The sequence below is a fragment of the Hyla sarda genome, unplaced genomic scaffold (genome assembly GCF_029499605.1).
Source record: "Hyla sarda isolate aHylSar1 unplaced genomic scaffold, aHylSar1.hap1 scaffold_960, whole genome shotgun sequence".
Classification (NCBI taxonomy): domain Eukaryota; kingdom Metazoa; phylum Chordata; class Amphibia; order Anura; family Hylidae; genus Hyla; species Hyla sarda.
Window position 1 is genome coordinate 17,359 of NW_026610990.1, and position 16,357 is coordinate 33,715.

Here is a 16,357-nt window from a genome sequence, read left to right on the forward strand (position 1 = left end):
ATTTTGTCAATTAGGAACATTCAGCACCCACCCGCTATCAAGGCAGCTGCCTATCATGTCATGCCCTACCTGCACAGGTATGCTGGCTACTCAAATGATCCAATTAAGGAGGCCATTTAGTCAGCAGCAGCAGAAGTCCTGTGCCTGGACGCTCCAACAGCGGCCAGACACAAGCAGAAGCAGAAGCAGCAGAAGCAGCAGCAGCAGCACCACCTTTTGTTTTTTGGCTGCAGCAGCAGCAAGGCCCACAGGGCTGGCTAGCTGGCTAGCCAGCAAGCAGGTAGCAATGAAAGTAGGAATCTTTCTTTTTAACCCTGTAAGGGGGTGGTGCACTGTACCCGAAGATACTGCCATATCGGGTCAATGCATAGGGCGACGGAAGCAAGCTTCGAAATCGGCCCCCGTTCTCAAAAATCCATTTAATATATGGTCCCCAGATAGGGGACGTATCAGATATTAAACTGATAAGAACAGATTTTTTTTTTTTTTTTTTTTTTTTTTTATCTAAAGCCGAGGAACGTGCTTTCGATTCACCCAAAGTGCAAGAAAAAGTGCAAACGTGTTACACTAAAAAAACGTGCACAAAGGATGCGGTCTATCGCAAGCCCTTCTCCGATAGGAGAGAGGCCCCCCAACAAACCTTACCCTTCGCCTCCGGACCAAAAGGTACCTGCGAGGTTCCAGGTTCGATGTCCCTTTTCGCCGAAGCTACTAGGAGACCACAAATGCTCCCGGCATCCCCCTTGGCGTTAGCCAAGGTATCTGCCCGCAGAGCCGATTACGGTAGGTACCCTGCAAAGCAGGAGTACCCGGGGTGTTTGCAGGGAGGTGCGGAACCTAATGGCCACACACACCTCCCCTAGACCGCCAGGAGGGACACCCAGAAGGGCTACCGCATCCTGACAAATCCTGTGAACACACAACACGCAAAAAGTGACACAGTGAGACAAAAAATAAATAAATAAGTGAATGTGTGCAGATATACTGCCCGGACATCCGGCCGGATCTATAAAAATTTCTCTGATCCTAGCCAGAAGGCCGGGAATCAAGAGGTGAGTGCCACAAGGTGAAGAGATTATGGTGCCCGTGCTTCAACTCAGTGAGCCTATTCTCCCAGTGAGTTTCGGCACCTCGGGGTCACCACTCCCCGAGGCACAAAAGTACCTCGGCTCTAGACCCTCTCAGCCTCATGGCGAGACCCGGAGGGAACAGGTCACATCGGGGCAGCCGTCGAGCTGATTCCTCAGAACCAGCCCCGGAAAGCCCTGGTACACCTGCATCCTCCATGCAGCACCCATCCCCACCAGCATGAAAACTGATAAGAACAGATACTACACTTGATCTTAGCCAAAAGGCCGAGAAGCGATAACCGTGAAAGGGGCGGGCCCAACAAGGTCCCCTTCATGGGCACTATCACTGCTTGCTGTCAGGGAGGCTGCCAGACAATTTTCCATGCACACTCTGGGCTGGGGGGCAGTCAACCACCAGTACACACAGCAGAACCTAAACCCATACCATTATTGCTAAGCAGCAAGACAGGGGCCCATTGCACTCCCACGGGGCCTTTTTAAATGCAATCCATAACCCGGATTTGCCAGGAACCCTTCTTACTCCTCCTACTTGCATGTGACACTGGGCTTAGGATCTGCATAGGAAACACACACACAAGCACACACCTACCTTTGTTGCCTGCAGATGCCTCCTTGGCTGTCCCCAAACGGTATCAAACCAACACCCACGGGAAGCTGTAAGCATAGAGGACATGCCTGCACCCCATTGGACTTACCTGTGTGGGTTAAATCCGGGTTATTTGACAACCTATGGCGGTGATGGTTCTGCTCAGGCAGAGCAGTGCTGATGCTCCTCATAAAGCTGTCGCTGCTGTGAAGGTTCTAGGTGACATCACAAATCCCTATGGTTACATACACAACAAAGCTGGGTTGTTGTTGTTTACACTCTGCAAGGCCTGTGGAAGTGAGTGACATCATAGCACTGTAGTTCTGAGGGTTCTAGATGGATGCAACAATCTCCTGTTGCTTCTATGAAGGCCGTAATAGACGACATCACCAAACAGCTCCATAGTCACATACACAGCAAAGGAGAGATGTTGTTTACACCTAGTGATGTCAGTGGTATTGAGTGACATCACAGCACAGTGCTAAGGCTCCTGGGCCTGGACACAGCAGCGGCTGCAATATCTCAACGGAGAATACGTTTATATCTATGTGTGTGTGTGCGCGTATATATATATATATATATATATATATATATATATATATATATATTTCTCCGCCGAAATCACTTTTAAACCCATTTCCACCTTTTTTTCCCTTCTCTTCCTCTTACTTTTTTTTCACGTTTTTTTACGTTTTTCTCCTTTTCGCCTCTTTTCTGGGCGTATTATTCTTCTTTTTCTTCTTTTTTTTTGTCTAATGCATACCCCATCAGTGCAGCAATGCTTATTCAATACCGCCAGCAGATGGAGACACTGGGGGATAATTTTCTAAGGATTTATACTGATTTTTCCTGTCTGAATTTGTCGCACAGAAAGTTGCAGGCCAAATATGTGTGACATTTCTGCGACTTTAGCTTCTAGAGCATTTTTACAACATTATACATAGGTGCTGAATACATAAAAAGCGACTGTTCAGCGACAGACAAGTCGCATCGGCTGAAAGTAGGCCAGAATGTCAGTCCATGTTGGAGCAGGTTTAGATACAGTCTAAAGCATAGATCTCAAAGTCTGTGCACAGAATTTAGCAAGGGCCTCGCACCTTCTGATGCATCAGGTAGGTGCACAATAGCATAGCCTAACCCTCTGTACTTTGGTCTATATTGATGCGGGACATAGACAGCCAGCTGATGACCAATCCATTAGTGCAATGGATGGCTGGAAGCATTTGTCTTTGCCTTTGCAATACCACAGAAGCAATGCATGGTCAATGTACAGCAATGACACACCTGTGTGAACAGCCAGGAGACCCCCCCCCCCCCCCCCCATGTTATGTTACATAGTTACATAGTTAGTACGGTCGAAAAAAGACATATGTCCATCAAGTTCAACCAGGGAATTAAGGGGTAGGGGTGTGGCGCGATATTGGGGAAGGGATGAGATTTTATATTTCTTCATAAGCATTAATCTTATTTTGTCAATTAGGAACATTCAGCACCCACCCGCTATCAAGGCAGCTGCCTATCATGTCATGCCCTACCTGCACAGGTGTGCTGGCTACTCAAATGATCCAATTAAGGAGGCCATTTAGTCAGCAGCAGCAGAAGTCCTGTGCCTGGACGCTCCAACAGCGGCCAGACACAAGCAGAAGCAGAAGCAGCAGAAGCAGCAGCAGCAGCACCACCTTTTGTTTTTTGGCTGCAGCAGCAGCAAGGCCCACAGGGCTGGCTAGCTGGCTAGCCAGCAAGCAGGTAGCAATGAAAGTAGGAATCTTTCTTTTTAACCCTGTAAGGGGGTGGTGCACTGTACCCGAAGATACTGCCATATCGGGTCAATGCATAGGGCGACGGAAGCAAGCTTCGAAATCGGCCCCCGTTCTCAAAAATCCATTTAATATATGGTCCCCAGATAGGGGACGTATCAGATATTAAACTGATAAGAACAGATACTACACTTGATCTTAGCCAAAAGGCCGAGAAGCGATAACCGTGAAAGGGGCGGGCCCAACAAGGTCCCCTTCATGGGCACTATCACTGCTTGCTGTCAGGGAGGCTGCCAGACAATTTTCCATGCACACTCTGGGCTGGGGGGCAGTCAACCACCAGTACACACAGCAGAACCTAAACCCATACCATTATTGCTAAGCAGCAAGACAGGGGCCCATTGCACTCCCACGGGGCCTTTTTAAATGCAATCCATAACCCGGATTTGCCAGGAACCCTTCTTACTCCTCCTACTTGCATGTGACACTGGGCTTAGGATCTGCATAGGAAACACACACACAAGCACACACCTACCTTTGTTGCCTGCAGATGCCTCCTTGGCTGTCCCCAAACGGTATCAAACCAACACCCACGGGAAGCTGTAAGCATAGAGGACATGCCTGCACCCCATTGGACTTACCTGTGTGGGTTAAATCCGGGTTATTTGACAACCTATGGCGGTGATGGTTCTGCTCAGGCAGAGCAGTGCTGATGCTCCTCATAAAGCTGTCGCTGCTGTGAAGGTTCTAGGTGACATCACAAATCCCTATGGTTACATACACAACAAAGCTGGGTTGTTGTTGTTTACACTCTGCAAGGCCTGTGGAAGTGAGTGACATCATAGCACTGTAGTTCTGAGGGTTCTAGATGGATGCAACAATCTCCTGTTGCTTCTATGAAGGCCGTAATAGACGACATCACCAAACAGCTCCATAGTCACATACACAGCAAAGGAGAGATGTTGTTTACACCTAGTGATGTCAGTGGTATTGAGTGACATCACAGCACAGTGCTAAGGCTCCTGGGCCTGGACACAGCAGCGGCTGCAATATCTCAACGGAGAATACGTTTATATCTATGTGTGTGTGTGCGCGTATATATATATATATATATATATATATATATATATATATATATATTTCTCCGCCGAAATCACTTTTAAACCCATTTCCACCTTTTTTTCCCTTCTCTTCCTCTTACTTTTTTTTCACGTTTTTTTACGTTTTTCTCCTTTTCGCCTCTTTTCTGGGCGTATTATTCTTCTTTTTCTTCTTTTTTTTTTGTCTAATGCATACCCCATCAGTGCAGCAATGCTTATTCAATACCGCCAGCAGATGGAGACACTGGGGGATAATTTTCTAAGGATTTATACTGATTTTTCCTGTCTGAATTTGTCGCACAGAAAGTTGCAGGCCAAATATGTGTGACATTTCTGCGACTTTAGCTTCTAGAGCATTTTTACAACATTATACATAGGTGCTGAATACATAAAAAGCGACTGTTCAGCGACAGACAAGTCGCATCGGCTGAAAGTAGGCCAGAATGTCAGTCCATGTTGGAGCAGGTTTAGATACAGTCTAAAGCATAGATCTCAAAGTCTGTGCACAGAATTTAGCAAGGGCCTCGCACCTTCTGATGCATCAGGTAGGTGCACAATAGCATAGCCTAACCCTCTGTACTTTGGTCTATATTGATGCGGGACATAGACAGCCAGCTGATGACCAATCCATTAGTGCAATGGATGGCTGGAAGCATTTGTCTTTGCCTTTGCAATACCACAGAAGCAATGCATGGTCAATGTACAGCAATGACACACCTGTGTGAACAGCCAGGAGACCCCCCCCCCCCCCCATGTTATGTTACATAGTTACATAGTTAGTACGGTCGAAAAAAGACATATGTCCATCAAGTTCAACCAGGGAATTAAGGGGTAGGGGTGTGGCGCGATATTGGGGAAGGGATGAGATTTTATATTTCTTCATAAGCATTAATCTTATTTTGTCAATTAGGAACATTCAGCACCCACCCGCTATCAAGGCAGCTGCCTATCATGTCATGCCCTACCTGCACAGGTGTGCTGGCTACTCAAATGATCCAATTAAGGAGGCCATTTAGTCAGCAGCAGCAGAAGTCCTGTGCCTGGACGCTCCAACAGCGGCCAGACACAAGCAGAAGCAGAAGCAGCAGAAGCAGCAGCAGCAGCACCACCTTTTGTTTTTTGGCTGCAGCAGCAGCAAGGCCCACAGGGCTGGCTAGCTGGCTAGCCAGCAAGCAGGTAGCAATGAAAGTAGGAATCTTTCTTTTTAACCCTGTAAGGGGGTGGTGCACTGTACCCGAAGATACTGCCATATCGGGTCAATGCATAGGGCGACGGAAGCAAGCTTCGAAATCGGCCCCCGTTCTCAAAAATCCATTTAATATATGGTCCCCAGATAGGGGACGTATCAGATATTAAACTGATAAGAACAGATACTACACTTGATCTTAGCCAAAAGGCCGAGAAGCGATAACCGTGAAAGGGGCGGGCCCAACAAGGTCCCCTTCATGGGCACTATCACTGCTTGCTGTCAGGGAGGCTGCCAGACAATTTTCCATGCACACTCTGGGCTGGGGGGCAGTCAACCACCAGTACACACAGCAGAACCTAAACCCATACCATTATTGCTAAGCAGCAAGACAGGGGCCCATTGCACTCCCACGGGGCCTTTTTAAATGCAATCCATAACCCGGATTTGCCAGGAACCCTTCTTACTCCTCCTACTTGCATGTGACACTGGGCTTAGGATCTGCATAGGAAACACACACACAAGCACACACCTACCTTTGTTGCCTGCAGATGCCTCCTTGGCTGTCCCCAAACGGTATCAAACCAACACCCACGGGAAGCTGTAAGCATGGAGGACATGCCTGCACCCCATTGGACTTACCTGTGTGGGTTAAATCCGGGTTATTTGACAACCTATGGCGGTGATGGTTCTGCTCAGGCAGAGCAGTGCTGATGCTCCTCATAAAGCTGTCGCTGCTGTGAAGGTTCTAGGTGACATCACAAATCCCTATGGTTACATACACAACAAAGCTGGGTTGTTGTTGTTTACACTCTGCAAGGCCTGTGGAAGTGAGTGACATCATAGCACTGTAGTTCTGAGGGTTCTAGATGGATGCAACAATCTCCTGTTGCTTCTATGAAGGCCGTAATAGACGACATCACCAAACAGCTCCATAGTCACATACACAGCAAAGGAGAGATGTTGTTTACACCTAGTGATGTCAGTGGTATTGAGTGACATCACAGCACAGTGCTAAGGCTCCTGGGCCTGGACACAGCAGCGGCTGCAATATCTCAACGGAGAATACGTTTATATCTATGTGTGTGTGTGCGCGTATATATATATATATATATATATATATATATATATATATATATTTCTCCGCCGAAATCACTTTTAAACCCATTTCCACCTTTTTTTCCCTTCTCTTCCTCTTACTTTTTTTTCACGTTTTTTTACGTTTTTCTCCTTTTCGCCTCTTTTCTGGGCGTATTATTCTTCTTTTTCTTCTTTTTTTTTGTCTAATGCATACCCCATCAGTGCAGCAATGCTTATTCAATACCGCCAGCAGATGGAGACACTGGGGGATAATTTTCTAAGGATTTATACTGATTTTTCCTGTCTGAATTTGTCGCACAGAAAGTTGCAGGCCAAATATGTGTGACATTTCTGCGACTTTAGCTTCTAGAGCATTTTTACAACATTATACATAGGTGCTGAATACATAAAAAGCGACTGTTCAGCGACAGACAAGTCGCATCGGCTGAAAGTAGGCCAGAATGTCAGTCCATGTTGGAGCAGGTTTAGATACAGTCTAAAGCATAGATCTCAAAGTCTGTGCACAGAATTTAGCAAGGGCCTCGCACCTTCTGATGCATCAGGTAGGTGCACAATAGCATAGCCTAACCCTCTGTACTTTGGTCTATATTGATGCGGGACATAGACAGCCAGCTGATGACCAATCCATTAGTGCAATGGATGGCTGGAAGCATTTGTCTTTGCCTTTGCAATACCACAGAAGCAATGCATGGTCAATGTACAGCAATGACACACCTGTGTGAACAGCCAGGAGACCCCCCCCCCCCCATGTTATGTTACATAGTTACATAGTTAGTACGGTCGAAAAAAGACATATGTCCATCAAGTTCAACCAGGGAATTAAGGGGTAGGGGTGTGGCGCGATATTGGGGAAGGGATGAGATTTTATATTTCTTCATAAGCATTAATCTTATTTTGTCAATTAGGAACATTCAGCACCCACCCGCTATCAAGGCAGCTGCCTATCATGTCATGCCCTACCTGCACAGGTGTGCTGGCTACTCAAATGATCCAATTAAGGAGGCCATTTAGTCAGCAGCAGCAGAAGTCCTGTGCCTGGACGCTCCAACAGCGGCCAGACACAAGCAGAAGCAGAAGCAGCAGAAGCAGCAGCAGCAGCACCACCTTTTGTTTTTTGGCTGCAGCAGCAGCAAGGCCCACAGGGCTGGCTAGCTGGCTAGCCAGCAAGCAGGTAGCAATGAAAGTAGGAATCTTTCTTTTTAACCCTGTAAGGGGGTGGTGCACTGTACCCGAAGATACTGCCATATCGGGTCAATGCATAGGGCGACGGAAGCAAGCTTCGAAATCGGCCCCCGTTCTCAAAAATCCATTTAATATATGGTCCCCAGATAGGGGACGTATCAGATATTAAACTGATAAGAACAGATACTACACTTGATCTTAGCCAAAAGGCCGAGAAGCGATAACCGTGAAAGGGGCGGGCCCAACAAGGTCCCCTTCATGGGCACTATCACTGCTTGCTGTCAGGGAGGCTGCCAGACAATTTTCCATGCACACTCTGGGCTGGGGGGCAGTCAACCACCAGTACACACAGCAGAACCTAAACCCATACCATTATTGCTAAGCAGCAAGACAGGGGCCCATTGCACTCCCACGGGGCCTTTTTAAATGCAATCCATAACCCGGATTTGCCAGGAACCCTTCTTACTCCTCCTACTTGCATGTGACACTGGGCTTAGGATCTGCATAGGAAACACACACACAAGCACACACCTACCTTTGTTGCCTGCAGATGCCTCCTTGGCTGTCCCCAAACGGTATCAAACCAACACCCACGGGAAGCTGTAAGCATAGAGGACATGCCTGCACCCCATTGGACTTACCTGTGTGGGTTAAATCCGGGTTATTTGACAACCTATGGCGGTGATGGTTCTGCTCAGGCAGAGCAGTGCTGATGCTCCTCATAAAGCTGTCGCTGCTGTGAAGGTTCTAGGTGACATCACAAATCCCTATGGTTACATACACAACAAAGCTGGGTTGTTGTTGTTTACACTCTGCAAGGCCTGTGGAAGTGAGTGACATCATAGCACTGTAGTTCTGAGGGTTCTAGATGGATGCAACAATCTCCTGTTGCTTCTATGAAGGCCGTAATAGACGACATCACCAAACAGCTCCATAGTCACATACACAGCAAAGGAGAGATGTTGTTTACACCTAGTGATGTCAGTGGTATTGAGTGACATCACAGCACAGTGCTAAGGCTCCTGGGCCTGGACACAGCAGCGGCTGCAATATCTCAACGGAGAATACGTTTATATCTATGTGTGTGTGTGCGCGTATATATATATATATATATATATATATATATATATATATATATATATTTCTCCGCCGAAATCACTTTTAAACCCATTTCCACCTTTTTTTCCCTTCTCTTCCTCTTACTTTTTTTTCACGTTTTTTTACGTTTTTCTCCTTTTCGCCTCTTTTCTGGGCGTATTATTCTTCTTTTTCTTCTTTTTTTTTGTCTAATGCATACCCCATCAGTGCAGCAATGCTTATTCAATACCGCCAGCAGATGGAGACACTGGGGGATAATTTTCTAAGGATTTATACTGATTTTTCCTGTCTGAATTTGTCGCACAGAAAGTTGCAGGCCAAATATGTGTGACATTTCTGCGACTTTAGCTTCTAGAGCATTTTTACAACATTATACATAGGTGCTGAATACATAAAAAGCGACTGTTCAGCGACAGACAAGTCGCATCGGCTGAAAGTAGGCCAGAATGTCAGTCCATGTTGGAGCAGGTTTAGATACAGTCTAAAGCATAGATCTCAAAGTCTGTGCACAGAATTTAGCAAGGGCCTCGCACCTTCTGATGCATCAGGTAGGTGCACAATAGCATAGCCTAACCCTCTGTACTTTGGTCTATATTGATGCGGGACATAGACAGCCAGCTGATGACCAATCCATTAGTGCAATGGATGGCTGGAAGCATTTGTCTTTGCCTTTGCAATACCACAGAAGCAATGCATGGTCAATGTACAGCAATGACACACCTGTGTGAACAGCCAGGAGACCCCCCCCCCCATGTTATGTTACATAGTTACATAGTTAGTACGGTCGAAAAAAGACATATGTCCATCAAGTTCAACCAGGGAATTAAGGGGTAGGGGTGTGGCGCGATATTGGGGAAGGGATGAGATTTTATATTTCTTCATAAGCATTAATCTTATTTTGTCAATTAGGAACATTCAGCACCCACCCGCTATCAAGGCAGCTGCCTATCATGTCATGCCCTACCTGCACAGGTGTGCTGGCTACTCAAATGATCCAATTAAGGAGGCCATTTAGTCAGCAGCAGCAGAAGTCCTGTGCCTGGACGCTCCAACAGCGGCCAGACACAAGCAGAAGCAGAAGCAACAGAAGCAGCAGCAGCAGCACCACCTTTTGTTTTTTGGCTGCAGCAGCAGCAAGGCCCACAGGGCTGGCTAGCTGGCTAGCCAGCAAGCAGGTAGCAATGAAAGTAGGAATCTTTCTTTTTAACCCTGTAAGGGGGTGGTGCACTGTACCCGAAGATACTGCCATATCGGGTCAATGCATAGGGCGACGGAAGCAAGCTTCGAAATCGGCCCCCGTTCTCAAAAATCCATTTAATATATGGTCCCCAGATAGGGGACGTATCAGATATTAAACTGATAAGAACAGATACTACACTTGATCTTAGCCAAAAGGCCGAGAAGCGATAACCGTAAAAGGGGCGGGCCCAACAAGGTCCCCTTCATGGGCACTATCACTGCTTGCTGTCAGGGAGGCTGCCAGACAATTTTCCATGCACACTCTGGGCTGGGGGGCAGTCAACCACCAGTACACACAGCAGAACCTAAACCCATACCATTATTGCTAAGCAGCAAGACAGGGGCCCATTGCACTCCCACGGGGCCTTTTTAAATGCAATCCATAACCCGGATTTGCCAGGAACCCTTCTTACTCCTCCTACTTGCATGTGACACTGGGCTTAGGATCTGCATAGGAAACACACACACAAGCACACACCTACCTTTGTTGCCTGCAGATGCCTCCTTGGCTGTCCCCAAACGGTATCAAACCAACACCCACGGGAAGCTGTAAGCATAGAGGACATGCCTGCACCCCATTGGACTTACCTGTGTGGGTTAAATCCGGGTTATTTGACAACCTATGGCGGTGATGGTTCTGCTCAGGCAGAGCAGTGCTGATGCTCCTCATAAAGCTGTCGCTGCTGTGAAGGTTCTAGGTGACATCACAAATCCCTATGGTTACATACACAACAAAGCTGGGTTGTTGTTGTTTACACTCTGCAAGGCCTGTGGAAGTGAGTGACATCATAGCACTGTAGTTCTGAGGGTTCTAGATGGATGCAACAATCTCCTGTTGCTTCTATGAAGGCCGTAATAGACGACATCACCAAACAGCTCCATAGTCACATACACAGCAAAGGAGAGATGTTGTTTACACCTAGTGATGTCAGTGGTATTGAGTGACATCACAGCACAGTGCTAAGGCTCCTGGGCCTGGACACAGCAGCGGCTGCAATATCTCAACGGAGAATACGTTTATATCTATGTGTGTGTGTGCGCGTATATATATATATATATATATATATATATATATATATATATATATATATATTTCTCCGCCGAAATCACTTTTAAACCCATTTCCACCTTTTTTTCCCTTCTCTTCCTCTTACTTTTTTTTCACGTTTTTTTACGTTTTTCTCCTTTTCGCCTCTTTTCTGGGCGTATTATTCTTCTTTTTCTTCTTTTTTTTTTGTCTAATGCATACCCCATCAGTGCAGCAATGCTTATTCAATACCGCCAGCAGATGGAGACACTGGGGGATAATTTTCTAAGGATTTATACTGATTTTTCCTGTCTGAATTTGTCGCACAGAAAGTTGCAGGCCAAATATGTGTGACATTTCTGCGACTTTAGCTTCTAGAGCATTTTTACAACATTATACATAGGTGCTGAATACATAAAAAGCGACTGTTCAGCGACAGACAAGTCGCATCGGCTGAAAGTAGGCCAGAATGTCAGTCCATGTTGGAGCAGGTTTAGATACAGTCTAAAGCATAGATCTCAAAGTCTGTGCACAGAATTTAGCAAGGGCCTCGCACCTTCTGATGCATCAGGTAGGTGCACAATAGCATAGCCTAACCCTCTGTACTTTGGTCTATATTGATGCGGGACATAGACAGCCAGCTGATGACCAATCCATTAGTGCAATGGATGGCTGGAAGCATTTGTCTTTGCCTTTGCAATACCACAGAAGCAATGCATGGTCAATGTACAGCAATGACACACCTGTGTGAACAGCCAGGAGACCCCCCCCCCCCCCCATGTTATGTTACATAGTTACATAGTTAGTACGGTCGAAAAAAGACATATGTCCATCAAGTTCAACCAGGGAATTAAGGGGTAGGGGTGTGGCGCGATATTGGGGAAGGGATGAGATTTTATATTTCTTCATAAGCATTAATCTTATTTTGTCAATTAGGAACATTCAGCACCCACCCGCTATCAAGGCAGCTGCCTATCATGTCATGCCCTACCTGCACAGGTGTGCTGGCTACTCAAATGATCCAATTAAGGAGGCCATTTAGTCAGCAGCAGCAGAAGTCCTGTGCCTGGACGCTCCAACAGCGGCCAGACACAAGCAGAAGCAGCAGAAGCAGCAGCAGCAGCACCTTTTGTTTTTTGGCTGCTGCAGCAGCAGCAAGGCCCACAGGGCTGGCTAGCTGGCTAGCCAGCAAGCAGGTAGCAATGAAAGTAGGAATCTTTCTTTTTAACCCTGTAAGGGGGTGGTGCACTGTACCCGAAGATACTGCCATATCGGGTCAATGCATAGGGCGACGGAAGCAAGCTTCGAAATCGGCCCCCGTTCTCAAAAATCCATTTAATATATGGTCCCCAGATAGGGGACGTATCAGATATTAAACTGATAAGAACAGATACTACACTTGATCTTAGCCAAAAGGCCGAGAAGCGATAACCGTGAAAGGGGCGGGCCCAACAAGGTCCCCTTCATGGGCACTATCACTGCTTGCTGTCAGGGAGGCTGCCAGACAATTTTCCATGCACACTCTGGGCTGGGGGGCAGTCAACCACCAGTACACACAGCAGAACCTAAACCCATACCATTATTGCTAAGCAGCAAGACAGGGGCCCATTGCACTCCCACGGGGCCTTTTTAAATGCAATCCATAACCCGGATTTGCCAGGAACCCTTCTTACTCCTCCTACTTGCATGTGACACTGGGCTTAGGATCTGCATAGGAAACACACACACAAGCACACACCTACCTTTGTTGCCTGCAGATGCCTCCTTGGCTGTCCCCAAACGGTATCAAACCAACACCCACGGGAAGCTGTAAGCATAGAGGACATGCCTGCACCCCATTGGACTTACCTGTGTGGGTTAAATCCGGGTTATTTGACAACCTATGGCGGTGATGGTTCTGCTCAGGCAGAGCAGTGCTGATGCTCCTCATAAAGCTGTCGCTGCTGTGAAGGTTCTAGGTGACATCACAAATCCCTATGGTTACATACACAACAAAGCTGGGTTGTTGTTGTTTACACTCTGCAAGGCCTGTGGAAGTGAGTGACATCATAGCACTGTAGTTCTGAGGGTTCTAGATGGATGCAACAATCTCCTGTTGCTTCTATGAAGGCCGTAATAGACGACATCACCAAACAGCTCCATAGTCACATACACAGCAAAGGAGAGATGTTGTTTACACCTAGTGATGTCAGTGGTATTGAGTGACATCACAGCACAGTGCTAAGGCTCCTGGGCCTGGACACAGCAGCGGCTGCAATATCTCAACGGAGAATACGTTTATATCTATGTGTGTGTGTGCGCGTATATATATATATATATATATATATATATATATATATTTCTCCGCCGAAATCACTTTTAAACCCATTTCCACCTTTTTTTCCCTTCTCTTCCTCTTACTTTTTTTTCACGTTTTTTTACGTTTTTCTCCTTTTCGCCTCTTTTCTGGGCGTATTATTCTTCTTTTTCTTCTTTTTTTTTGTCTAATGCATACCCCATCAGTGCAGCAATGCTTATTCAATACCGCCAGCAGATGGAGACACTGGGGGATAATTTTCTAAGGATTTATACTGATTTTTCCTGTCTGAATTTGTCGCACAGAAAGTTGCAGGCCAAATATGTGTGACATTTCTGCGACTTTAGCTTCTAGAGCATTTTTACAACATTATACATAGGTGCTGAATACATAAAAAGCGACTGTTCAGCGACAGACAAGTCGCATCGGCTGAAAGTAGGCCAGAATGTCAGTCCATGTTGGAGCAGGTTTAGATACAGTCTAAAGCATAGATCTCAAAGTCTGTGCACAGAATTTAGCAAGGGCCTCGCACCTTCTGATGCATCAGGTAGGTGCACAATAGCATAGCCTAACCCTCTGTACTTTGGTCTATATTGATGCGGGACATAGACAGCCAGCTGATGACCAATCCATTAGTGCAATGGATGGCTGGAAGCATTTGTCTTTGCCTTTGCAATACCACAGAAGCAATGCATGGTCAATGTACAGCAATGACACACCTGTGTGAACAGCCAGGAGACCCCCCCCCCCCATGTTATGTTACATAGTTACATAGTTAGTACGGTCGAAAAAAGACATATGTCCATCAAGTTCAACCAGGGAATTAAGGGGTAGGGGTGTGGCGCGATATTGGGGAAGGGATGAGATTTTATATTTCTTCATAAGCATTAATCTTATTTTGTCAATTAGGAACATTCAGCACCCACCCGCTATCAAGGCAGCTGCCTATCATGTCATGCCCTACCTGCACAGGTGTGCTGGCTACTCAAATGATCCAATTAAGGAGGCCATTTAGTCAGCAGCAGCAGAAGTCCTGTGCCTGGACGCTCCAACAGCGGCCAGACACAAGCAGAAGCAGAAGCAGCAGAAGCAGCAGCAGCAGCACCACCTTTTGTTTTTTGGCTGCAGCAGCAGCAAGGCCCACAGGGCTGGCTAGCTGGCTAGCCAGCAAGCAGGTAGCAATGAAAGTAGGAATCTTTCTTTTTAACCCTGTAAGGGGGTGGTGCACTGTACCCGAAGATACTGCCATATCGGGTCAATGCATAGGGCGACGGAAGCAAGCTTCGAAATCGGCCCCCGTTCTCAAAAATCCATTTAATATATGGTCCCCAGATAGGGGACGTATCAGATATTAAACTGATAAGAACAGATACTACACTTGATCTTAGCCAAAAGGCCGAGAAGCGATAACCGTGAAAGGGGCGGGCCCAACAAGGTCCCCTTCATGGGCACTATCACTGCTTGCTGTCAGGGAGGCTGCCAGACAATTTTCCATGCACACTCTGGGCTGGGGGGCAGTCAACCACCAGTACACACAGCAGAACCTAAACCCATACCATTATTGCTAAGCAGCAAGACAGGGGCCCATTGCACTCCCACGGGGTCTTTTTAAATGCAATCCATAACCCGGATTTGCCAGGAACCCTTCTTACTCCTCCTACTTGCATGTGACACTGGGCTTAGGATCTGCATAGGAAACACACACACAAGCACACACCTACCTTTGTTGCCTGCAGATGCCTCCTTGGCTGTCCCCAAACGGTATCAAACCAACACCCACGGGAAGCTGTAAGCATAGAGGACATGCCTGCACCCCATTGGACTTACCTGTGTGGGTTAAATCCGGGTTATTTGACAACCTATGGCGGTGATGGTTCTGCTCAGGCAGAGCAGTGCTGATGCTCCTCATAAAGCTGTCGCTGCTGTGAAGGTTCTAGGTGACATCACAAATCCCTATGGTTACATACACAACAAAGCTGGGTTGTTGTTGTTTACACTCTGCAAGGCCTGTGGAAGTGAGTGACATCATAGCACTGTAGTTCTGAGGGTTCTAGATGGATGCAACAATCTCCTGTTGCTTCTATGAAGGCCATAATAGACGACATCACCAAACAGCTCCATAGTCACATACACAGCAAAGGAGAGATGTTGTTTACACCTAGTGATGTCAGTGGTATTGAGTGACATCACAGCACAGTGCTAAGGCTCCTGGGCCTGGACACAGCAGCGGCTGCAATATCTCAACGGAGAATACGTTTATATATATGTGTGTGTGTGCGCGTATATATATATATATATATATATATATATATATATATATATATATTTCTCCGCCGAAATCACTTTTAAACCCATTTCCACCTTTTTTTCCCTTCTCTTCCTCTTACTTTTTTTTCACGTTTTTTTACGTTTTTCTCCTTTTCGCCTCTTTTCTGGGCGTATTATTCTTCTTTTTCTTCTTTTTTTTCGTCTAATGCATACCCCATCAGTGCAGCAATGCTTATTCAATACCGCCAGCAGATGGAGACACTGGGGGATAATTTTCTAAGGATTTATACTGATTTTTCCTGTCTGAATTTGTCGCACAGAAAGTTGCAGGCCAAATATGTGTGACATTTCTGCGACTTTAGCTTCTAGAGCATTTTTACAACATTATACATAGGTGCTGAATACATAAAAAGCGACTGTTCAGCG

General features: G+C 46.4%; 7 non-coding genes and 1 pseudogene across 7 annotated transcripts; all 8 read right to left on the reverse strand.

The window, feature by feature from the left end:
• Positions 1–322: 322 nt before the first annotated feature.
• Positions 323–515, reverse strand: LOC130350993 (U2 spliceosomal RNA). The gene has a single exon (XR_008887773.1). It is a non-coding gene; the product is annotated as a U2 spliceosomal RNA (small nuclear RNA).
• Positions 516–1,207: 692 nt separating this feature from the next.
• On the reverse strand, positions 1,208–1,367 carry LOC130350994 (U2 spliceosomal RNA; annotated as a pseudogene).
• A 2,098-nt stretch (positions 1,368–3,465) lies between these two features.
• On the reverse strand, positions 3,466–3,656 carry LOC130351030 (U2 spliceosomal RNA). Its single transcript, XR_008887805.1, has one exon. It is a non-coding gene; the product is annotated as a U2 spliceosomal RNA (small nuclear RNA).
• A 2,096-nt stretch (positions 3,657–5,752) lies between these two features.
• LOC130351042 (U2 spliceosomal RNA) lies at positions 5,753–5,943 on the reverse strand. The gene has a single exon (XR_008887816.1). It is a non-coding gene; the product is annotated as a U2 spliceosomal RNA (small nuclear RNA).
• Positions 5,944–8,034: 2,091 nt separating this feature from the next.
• Positions 8,035–8,225, reverse strand: LOC130350989 (U2 spliceosomal RNA). The gene has a single exon (XR_008887771.1). It is a non-coding gene; the product is annotated as a U2 spliceosomal RNA (small nuclear RNA).
• A 2,093-nt stretch (positions 8,226–10,318) lies between these two features.
• LOC130350996 (U2 spliceosomal RNA) lies at positions 10,319–10,509 on the reverse strand. Its single transcript, XR_008887774.1, has one exon. It is a non-coding gene; the product is annotated as a U2 spliceosomal RNA (small nuclear RNA).
• A 2,096-nt stretch (positions 10,510–12,605) lies between these two features.
• On the reverse strand, positions 12,606–12,796 carry LOC130350997 (U2 spliceosomal RNA). The gene has a single exon (XR_008887775.1). It is a non-coding gene; the product is annotated as a U2 spliceosomal RNA (small nuclear RNA).
• A 2,084-nt stretch (positions 12,797–14,880) lies between these two features.
• Positions 14,881–15,071, reverse strand: LOC130350998 (U2 spliceosomal RNA). Its single transcript, XR_008887776.1, has one exon. It is a non-coding gene; the product is annotated as a U2 spliceosomal RNA (small nuclear RNA).
• Between the last annotated feature and the right edge of the window lie 1,286 nt (positions 15,072–16,357).